This window comes from Macaca mulatta, chromosome 6 (assembly GCF_049350105.2).
Source record: "Macaca mulatta isolate MMU2019108-1 chromosome 6, T2T-MMU8v2.0, whole genome shotgun sequence".
NCBI lineage: Eukaryota > Metazoa > Chordata > Mammalia > Primates > Cercopithecidae > Macaca > Macaca mulatta.
The window spans coordinates 74,692,327-74,703,142 of NC_133411.1; the positions used below are offsets into that span (position 1 = coordinate 74,692,327).

Consider the following 10,816-nt stretch of genomic DNA (forward strand, 5'->3'; position numbering starts at 1 on the left):
AATTGCAGAGGAAATAGCAATTTCCACTAAGATTTGTGGAAATTTGGAAAGTGGGTGGGGAGGGAGAGGAAGAAGGATGTGTTCTAAAAGGAAGAGAGCTAGAACTTGTGGAGAATTGCTTTATCAATAGCCTAGAAAAATAAGTGGCTACAGGAATGTTTCATAATCAGAAATAGACAAAGATGTATCAATAAGGGAAAGTGATCCAGAAATTTAAGATTTGATTCTTAGGAGGATAAAGGGTAAGTTAATCCTATTTAAACTCAGGATAAACCCAGGATTAAATTAAACAATGATTAATTATAAGGATTATGAGAAAGGAAGATGCAATTGTATCAAGTATCTGACATTTCTTTAAATCATATACTAATTATATGTCCTATGTAAACAGAGCAATTAGTCATACTAATAACTATTTGTGCTTGTCTGTTTTAATAAAGAATTTTACTTTCATGGACAGAAGCATAATTACAAGAGAAAACATACTGATCTCTCTCACTTAATAATGCTTATGGGACATCATTTCTGGGAACAACAAAACCATAACTACCACTAACACTATGACAGCTAACACTATTTATAGTTTAAATGTTTATAGTCCAAGTCCTAGTGATGGAATAGAGTTCCTTAAGGACTGACCTTAGAAACCCAAATTTACAAAATGATAGCAAATGCGAGGCCAACTAAGAAATAAGTAAGTTGCCTTTTTCCTAACAAATAATCATCAGCAAACATTTTAAATTATGTAATTTGATCACTTATTATGTGCCTAACCAATGTACTTTTATAATACCTTTGAAATATTATTGAACGTATTTTTTTGGTTCCCATAAAATCTTAGTTGCCCTGTTTCCTCCCCATTATATCAAAGGTATTTATTGTCTAAGAAATGTTGTATACTGTCTAGAATAAAGCAATTTTTACATTCAAGAAAGTTTTCAAAGTCCAAAGCAAAGAATATAGGACTGGGAGTTCAGGAAGAGAATGTGTGGAGTGTTCTAATTACAATTATTGCATAACAAATCACCCCCAGACTTAGTAACTTAAAACAACCATTTAGTTTGTTCATGATTTGGGAGTCAGGAGTTTGGGAAGGGCTTGGTGGAGGGATCCTGAGATATTGATGAGGGCTCCTGTCATCAGAAGGCCTGACTGGGCTGAATGTCCAAGGCATCTTCCTCCTTGAAAAGCAATTATAGTAGAGCTCACCTGGGCTCACCAGTATGTCTACATGTGGTCTCTCCAGCACAGTAGTCTCGGGATGTTTGGACTTCTTCTATGGTGCCTCGCTTCCCCTAGAGCAACATTACAAGAAAAACAGGTGGAAGCTACATGGCCGCTTCTGACAGGAACTTCCAACTTATGCAGCAATCCTTCCTTTGGTTAAGAGCATTCCATTAACTAATAGAGCATCCTGTTGGTTAAGAGCAAATCCCTAAGATCAATCCAGATTTAAGCAGAGAGGACCTAAATCCCACCTTTCAGTGGAAGGAGTATCAAAGAATTGGAGGACATGTTTAAACTGCCCCCCCCAAGGGACTGGATCTTAGTTCAGTTTTGTCAGATCTATAGACTTTGAGTAGTTGTCAAATTGTCACGGTGGAGAGAAAGGCTAAACAGGATTCTAAGTATATAGACACTTGTGGGAGAGAGACTGGAATAGAGTCCAGTGAATAATCTAGTTGGCAAGAGTGCAAGGTTTGTGGAGAGAGGTCGAGAAAGTGAACCTGAAAAGATTATGGGGACTTGCATGCTGGTCTAAGAATTTTGGTATTTACCTTATTATCAGTGGGTAGCGCTTGACACACAGGAGAGTGGCATGATCAAGACAGTGTTTCCAAAAGATTGATCTGGCATGGAGGTACAAGATCATTGGAAGGGTCAGACTGTAGGAAGGGAAGTCATTTATAAGGCTGTTGGAGTAATCTTAGAGGTAATGGGGCTTACTTGAGAAAGAAGGGATGATTGGAGAGTTATGGGAAGGAAAAGTCAACAGACTTGATGACCAATTGGTTATGGAAAAAATCTTGTCCACTGGAGAGTTAGTTGCATCCTATGGAGGCAACATGATGTAGCTCAGGTTTCCTGTGCGGACAGCAATGTAAACAATTCTTCAACTCTTGAGGAGGTAACTCCTGTTCTTACACTAGACATCTGATTAAATAAGTACAATTAATCTTCATCCAAGCAATATAATCTGTAAGATCATGGTTTTAAATTAGGAACTGCAACAGGTCACCATAATTGTGAATTTCTTCATATTTTTGTCTATAGAAAGCACTCAAGAAAACTTAATAATAACATTGAGAACAATAGCAACCAACAATTGAACTTCATACTATCTGGAATTTTACCCTATTCAAGAAGAGCTCTTGGCTTCCCCTGTTGGTAATCCATATTTCCACTGGTATGAACAGTCTAAGAATGGATATCACTCACTGTTTTTATTTATGGTCCATTCTACAGCTTTGAAATTAAGTTTGCATTGGGTGTTAGCAGATATTCATTACCTTTCTAAAATGCTACTTAAAAAAACTGATTGTTTGGGGAGTAGGTGGCAAAGGAGAAATCTCATATTCAGCTGGTTGATCCCATTCATAAAAGGCTACATTTAGAAATTCTCCTGTATTTATGGTGTATGCTGTTACTTCTACTAGTGGGCCAGGCTGACTCTCCTGGGCTTCTTTGCATCTTTTCTGTTTTAAAATAATCTTTATCTTGTTTCTGGAGTAAAGTTTTTGTGTTCTGTAAAATATTATGCAAGTCGACAGCAAGATATAAATAATGAACCATCTAAAGCAACATTCCAGCTGGCTAACACAATTTGAGAGGCTGATTTATACTGGAATTTTCAAAAAAAGCACAACAAATGAAAAGGAGGGAAGAGACAACCCACTAGAAATGAAAAAATAAGATATAAACAAATCTTTCTTCACAAAGAACATCCCACGTATGGATGCCTGTGAGACTCAGAAATTATGCAGTCCTAGAAGTTGTGAGCCAAGTCTTCTCTGAGGTGCTTTTCCTTCCCCCCAAAGAAGTCATAACAGGTATATATAGAGAGATCTATAATGCCTTTCTGTTGGGGAAATGAAAGTACTTTCAAAACAATCTCATAACATTGTGATGGAGGAAATGATGGCAGGTTTTGTATTACCCCATCATACAGGTGATGGAGGCCCTGATAAATGGAGTCAGTGGCAAAGTCACAAATAGCAGCCAGGCCTTCTGAGGTACAGCTAAGACTTCAGTAGTTAAATGAAAAATATGTTCCTGGTTTGTTCAGCCCTTTCTCATCTTTCAGACAGAATCTTTCTCATTGGTTTTAACCCATGTTCATTCCAGCACAGAAATGCATTCCCCCCACTTCCAAGAGACAGGGCTCCTGACTCTAATTTTAAATTTGAATCTTATATTACAAAATGATATCACAAACAATAAATGCTAAGATCAAACATCAAAAATATAGTTGGAGAGTCAAACTCATAAAAGCAGAAAATAAAATGTTGGTTGCCTGGGTCTAAGGGGAGGGGAGATGGGAAGTTGCTGTTCAATGTGTATTGTTTCAGTTATATGAAAGAGTTCTAGAGATCTGCTGCTGTAAAACATTGTGCCTATAGTTAATGATAATGTTCTGTAAACAAAAATTTGTTAAGAGGCTGACTTCATGTCATCTGGGTTTTTTAACCCCAATTAAAAAATATAATTGGAATGTACCCCCGCCCCAACAATAATAGCTTTATGACCATATGACCATAAACTGATCTACTACAACTTTGGGGAGTGCAGCGATACTTTACTATTTGGGGAGTTATACACCCCTTTTGAATCTGACAAAAGCTGTGCATGATCTCCCCAGAAAGATACACATCCACAATCACACGGGCTCCTGAAGCCACTTCCATGGTTCCATGAAAATCTTGGTTAAGAACCCAATACAGAAGGGAGAGCATGGACTTGAGAGAGACCTTGGATTAAATCTTTGCCCCATCTTACTGTGTGACTTTGAGAAAAACTATTCAATTTCTCAGCACTTATTTTTCTACTTGTAAAATGGGAATTATGCCCTTGAAGTGGGGTTATTGAGGAGATTAAATACATAATGCACATAAAGCATTTAGTACAGTGTCTAGCATATAGAATGTGTTTAGTACGTGATAATTCTTTTCCCTGATGAGATATTTAGTGGAGAAATGACTAATGTTTGGAGCAGGCATGCTGAAGCTGATACTCAGGCCCACATCTACCTGATGGCTGAAAACATTATGCTAAGGGCAGATTGGTACAATTAATCAAGGGTTGGAGCCTTTTAAAGTCAAATCATTTTAGTTTACCCTGTTCGCCAAATCTTTTAATACTCCTTCTACATTATGATGGTTCCCTGTGGTGTGAATCCCATCTTCCCAAGATAGCAAGCAAAGCTCCCACATTTCTCAGTTTCTTTGCCGCCAGGGTGCAGTCATGTGACTTGGGTTCTGATAATCAGATGCATATACAGAGATGCAGATACAGAAGTGATGCATATGAAGAAGCAGGTGGGGTGCAGGACATCAATTCTGCAGGCACAGATGGTGGGAAAGCCAACATGGTTTTGGAATTGTGAGGAAGAGCCATTTCCTTCCCTGCCACTTCTGCATTGAGGTTCTGCGGACTGTGGAAGCTCACTCCAGAGCCTGTTTCTTCACTTCTTCCAAAGACTCAGTGAGCGTTCTAATGTCTTTTAATAATCCACTTCCTATTTAAACCAAATAGAATAGATTCCATGACTGGCAATGAAGAACCCTGACTTTCATAATGCTGATGTCCGACCATTTCATTTGATCGTCCTCCTGCCACAATTCCCTTGTTAATTCTGCAACAAGAATAAGTGTAATAAGGGATCCCAATATTGTTACATGAGTGAAATTTACATAAGAATGGGGCTTTCTATAAACAAGGGGCATAGACTTTTCCCACCTTGATCAATGTCCTGAGTGATGTCTTTGGGATGCCTGCAAGAAGAATTTTGCAGCTTTAGTCTTGAGAGCTCCTTAAGTGTTCCTCCTACCCTATTCACCATATTCATGCAAGCAGTGCTTACTAATTTGGATGTTTTAGGAAGGCAAATAGTTGCAAAGAAGCTACTATAAGCATGACAGAATAATAGTGGTTTGAAGGGAAGCGTTCTATGCAATTATTATTTTTATTAAAATGAAGGACTATTCAGGAATGAGGCCACTTTACTAAACAGGTGCTTTTTTCCTCCTAAAATATTTTGGGTTCATTTGATCAGCCTATACAATGCTTAAACTTTTTATTTTTTTGATAAACACAGACTTTTAATAAAGCTGGTTTAAAGTTGCATGGTAGCGATTGTCTCAATTCCTTCAATAAATATTTATCATGAACTACCATATGCCATATGTAGCGCAAATAAGATGCTGAATCAGTAAGATGCAATATGCTCTCTTACCCTCAAGACTCTTATAACCTAGTAGGAAGACAGACAGACAGCTCCAACATAGTGTGGTGCTTGGATCTGTTTCTTCCAGAAGAAATGGTCTTTTTTTCTGCCAGGGCACTCTTTTTCTTTTTTTTTTTTTTTTAAGTAGTTTAACCTCCAGTAAGAGGGATTTCTTCTTATACCTGAAACGTTAATAAGATTGCTAAAATTTGGTGGAAACAGCACTCTTACCAAGGTCAGGAATACATCATTAAGTTTAATATTATTAACAGCTTTTGGATTGCATTCACATGTCTTATTTCCACCTGGACTGGGTGGAAATACAGGTCAGCACAGCTGTATTTCTTAGAGTTCCTTGGTGGCAAGCAACTGCTGACTTTAGCTAATTCAATCAGAAGGAAGTTTAATGGTAGTTCAGAAAATGAAAGGAAAAGCTGGAGAACAAGACTTGGAAAAGTACTGGAACCACAGCCGCTCTGGATCTGGTTAATGGGAACTAATTGATAGTCTTGTCTGGATACCACTGATCTTGTGTTATTTTTCTCAAGATTCAAAGTCCAAAGATAGCCCAATCCTGGGTTGAAAGGTTGAAGACTGCTCAAAAGGAAATATGTAATTCCTTAAAAATAAACTGGAAAGTTCTCACCAAAAGAAAACAGAATGGATATAGGCAGCCAGATTCCAAATATGTCTACCATTATGTTTATGCTTTGAGTATGAGGTTCTCATGGTGCTATCCATGGACATTTCCCTGGGTGGATATTGGCTTTGAACAGTGATGTTGCTACTTACAATGTTGTTCTCGACCCAAGCTTGGCCACCTGGTGAAGGCAAGATAGGAAAAAAAATTATTTTCCTTGTGTAAGGAGAAAGGAGGAAGGGAGGAATGGGGTCACTGAGGGCTAAAGTGGTAGTTCTCAATCTTGGCTACCATCAGCATTACCGAGGGACTTTTGCATTTTAATTATTTATTTTAAACTAAATTAGACTTCAGAAAAGTTGTTAAAAAAAAAAAAAGGAGTTCCCTAGTACCCTTTACCCTGCTTCTCCTAGTAACATAATTATAATAACAATATAATTATCAAGAACAGGCAATTAGCATTGGTACAATATTATTTAGTAAACTACAGATTTTTCGCTGTTTTTTTCCTCATGTACTTTTTTTTTTTAATTCCAGGATCTTATCCAAGATCCCAAATTGTATTTAGGTGTTACTTTTTAGTTGTTGAAATGGTTCATCACACTTTAATTATCTTTCACAACCCTGATACTTCTGAAGACTAAGAACAGTCATTCTGTACGATGCCCCTCAATTTGGGTTTGCTGTGTTTTCTCATGATTGAAGTTATGTATTTTTGTCAAGAATACCACAAAGGTGAGGTTGTGCATCATAGTAAGGGGCTCAGGATGTTGATATGTATTAATAGTGATGTTTCTATGGTTAAGTTGCTGTTTCCTAAGGTTTTCATTGTAAAGTGACTATCTTTGTATTGGTATGTTAGGGAAGCATTTTAAGTCTATGCAAATCCTTTTCTTCTCAGACTTTTGCCCTCAAATTTTGATGTACATTTTTGGGTTCCATCAACCCAAAACAATGATGGCTGTGGTGTTCTCCTAATGGTGGTTCTCTATTTCCCTCTTTTCTATGTTTATTAATTGGAACTCTATTGTGAGGAAGAGCTGTCTCTGCTCCCTCTGCTTACTTTAAAATCTATTTCATTATTTATTTATATGAGTGTGGACTCATGGATATTTATTTTAGTCTATGACTTAAAACCCAATGCTATCATTATTTGTTTGTTATTATAATTTGAATTTATTATTTAAATTGCTCCAGCTCTGGCCATTGAGTGCTCCCTTAGACTGGTGTCTGCTTTCTTTCAGTAAGATCCCATCTTTTGTTGAGCATTCCCTTAATTTGTGCACCATGAGTTATTCGAGGCTTATCTTGTATTTTACCTGCTTCAGCCCTAAAAGCAACCACTTCCCACCTGGGGAAGTCATCAAATCCTAGTGTCCATACCCCAAGTCAAGCCAATCAAATCAGAAGAGCTTCGAGGTGGGACCCAGGTGGAGGTAGTTTTAAAAGTTCCACCGGTGATTCTAATGTGCAGCTGAGTTTAAAAATCACTAGACTAGAGTGGTACTCTGCTAACATTAATGTGTCTATGAAGCCCCTGGGAATCTTATTAAGACTGATTGAGTAGGTCTGGGGCAGGGACCAGGTTTCTGCACTTCTAACAAGCTCCCACGTCTGCTCATTGTCAGATCGCACACTGAGGAAAAAGGGGCTAGAAGATGGTATTTCTTCAAGTACCAAAAGCCTTAAAAAGTATTCCTAGTGTTGCAAAGTGGCTTGTGGCTGCAGAGAAACTCACTATTTGCTAGCTAACTATTCAGCATCATTTTATTTTCTAATTAGTTGGCATTAGTGGTAGAAAGAACTACTTGCCATATAGCATAGATAGTCAAGGAGATTGCTCTAAGAATTGAAAATAGAAAATGACTCAGAAAGCAAACCTCCTTAATGAATAAAAGCTAGTAAATGTATTTGCCTGTCTTCTATTTCCTCAACAGGCAAAGAGTACTGAATACATCTTTTGGAAAAATGAAAAGTGATAAAAGAACATTTCATGCTGAAAGCATAGCAAGAAAATCCCAGATGTGAGTATCCATTTTGGAAAGACAAATGCAAAAGATTGGAGTCTTCTGTGGGAAACAGGTCACCATTTTGTATTTTGTTTAAACAGAATCCCAAGGGAACATGATCCTCAGTTCTTTTTGTGTATTAGCTCAGTTTTTCCAGCTGTTTTTACAGCATGCATATTCCTGTCCAGCTGCTAAGCTGTCTTTGTCTCCTCAAGATGGTTGGTCTCTAGGAGAATAAGAAACAGGTCTGAAGAGACACAAGGTGCAGTCAAGATCATTCCAACCACCTTCTTTCTATAGAGCCAGGCACATTTGTCCCATAAAATGTCTCTTTGATCTCCAAATTAGGCTCATCTTCAGTAATACTCAAGGCTCAGAATACTTGATACTTCTTTGGGGCAGTCTTTTAAAAACACAGATTCCCAGATCTTTGGGTGGGGCCAGGAAACCAGCATCTCCCACTCCCCTGGCCATCTGATGCAAGTGTTCCACATACAACACATTCAGAAACTTTGATCAGAGAGGTCAGATCAGCAGCATATTCCTCTTTGGTTCATTACAGGCTTGTTTTAATTTGCTAACGTAGCTTAGTTTCCTATCCTTCTCAACGCCTAGGTCAGAGAACCCAACAGTGGCAATTCACATGATTCCTCTTCCTCCCCTGTTCTTTTTGACCATCATTTAAACATTCTTCGACTTATCTTCCGGAGTTTTGTACTGTAACCCTTCCTTTCCTTAGATACAAACAAAAGCTTGAGAGGCTCGGGGGCTTTTCCTCCTGGCTGGATGATCAGAAACTTCCTGGTCTGTATCATGCTACACCCTCGGGTATAAATCAGAAACCCCAATCTAGCACACCTCAACAGCCAGCTTTTGATAGATGTTTACTTTGTCTTGAAATTGTACTTTATTAGTCATAGGGGAGTAGGCAAATCCATCATTAATAATGATAATAAAAATAGCCTACCAAAGTTGGATAATATCATCATCTTCATAATTCAAAGATACTCTGATATTCAGGATTTTTAGTGCATTAAATAGAAACATATTTACTTGTGATTTTGCAAAAATGTTCTTTCTGAGTTCATGATGTTCTAAGTTCATCTATGTAAGAAAGAAGGACAACTGATCTTCCTCCCAACCTAATGTTTGGGAGAAAGGTCATGACACTGGGAGTAGACTTAAGGGTATGATGACTTGTGCTGGAACATCCTCCATCTGGCAGAGACAGCCTGACATTCACAACAGGCCTCACCCACATGGCAGAGACTGGCAGAGACAACAGAGACTCCCAGAGGAAATGTCTCCCATCGCTTCTGAGAACAACATAGAAACCAGAGGGGGGCATTCAATCACAAAACACAATGAATACTTACCAGATTCCCAGGGGTGCTGTCCTTGTATCAAACCCATTGGGAGCATGTCTCACAGAACACATGGAAACTGATTGCCTTGGAGTGCACTGACCTTGTCTCTCCTCGCCTTAGGCTAGTCTGGTTCTGTCATGTGAAGCTACACGATTGGCTTTTCAGGAGTTGTGATGATGTTGTTTTTATTTTTCTGGCTCCTGCCTATGGTGACGCTGCAGAGAAAAAGCTGTGCTTTCACACTCACCTCTGGTCCCACAGTCTTCAACACTAGACACATGTATAAAAAGGTCTCTTGGAGGAGGCACATTTCTGACACCCGAGGAAAATATTTATTATTTAATTAACAAGATAGGAAAGTTGAACTTCAGGATTTAGATAAATCAAAACTGACTTTGGTCCAGTGGTTTGGCCACACTCCAGGAAATTTATCCATGGGTCTAACTAGGATACTTTTGGGGAACTATCCTGACTCTCTGGTCATCTTCTATTTATAGTTATCCTCTGAGTTGGCCCAGTTCTGGTCTGGATACTCTTAGCCTGAACTACAGTTTATTTCCCTCACAGGAGGGTGTGGAGATGAACAAGTACACTTTTAAACTTTAAATTTTGAAGTAGAGTTTGAAATTTATTTAGTGGACTACAACTAGCGTCTTCATTTTCAATAAAATATGAATTTCAGGGTACATGGCTTAAAGGATGGGTAAGTAATGTCTCATGACATTTTATTTGTATTTGTACGTATGCATGTGTCATGAGTTCCAGTGTGAAACATAGTTATTTGAGGTTCAGATTTAAAAAGTTCAAGAAATACTGATCTAGTACTCGACTTTGATCTGTAGAGGTTAAGAGCATAAATGCTGGGACCAAATGTTCAAATCTGAATCCTGGGTCTATCGCTTCTAGCTGTGTGACTTCAGCTGAATTACTTAACTTCTCTGTCACAGTTTTCAAACATTTCACAAATATGATATGAGAATAGTAATAGTAGCTACCTCATTGGGCTGATACGAGAATTGAGTACATTAACATTTTAAAGTGCTTAAAATTCTGCCTGACACATAGTAAGTGCCTTAAAAATGCTTGTGGGACACCGCATGTTCTCACTCATAGGTGGGGATTGAACAATGAGAACACTTGGACACCGGAAGGGGAACATCACACACAGGGGCCTGTCGTGGGGTGGGGGGAGTGGGGAGGGATAGCATTAGGAGATATACCTAAAGTAAATGACGAGTTAATGGGTGCAGCACACCAACACGGCACATGTATACATATGTAACAAACCTGCACATTGTGCACATGTACCCTAGAACTTAAAGTATAATAAAAAAATGTTTGTGAGAAAAACAAGTAT

At 38.3% G+C, this 10,816-nt stretch overlaps 1 long non-coding RNA gene across 1 annotated transcript; it reads right to left on the minus strand.

Annotated features, from left to right (window-relative positions):
* Nucleotides 1–3,403: 3,403 nt before the first annotated feature.
* Nucleotides 3,404–5,740, minus strand: LOC144341444 (uncharacterized). Its single transcript, XR_013418367.1, has 3 exons — nt 5,453–5,740; nt 4,957–4,991; nt 3,404–4,852 (listed from the first exon to the last, which is right to left on the minus strand). It is a non-coding gene; the product is annotated as an uncharacterized LOC144341444 (long non-coding RNA).
* Between the last annotated feature and the right edge of the window lie 5,076 nt (nt 5,741–10,816).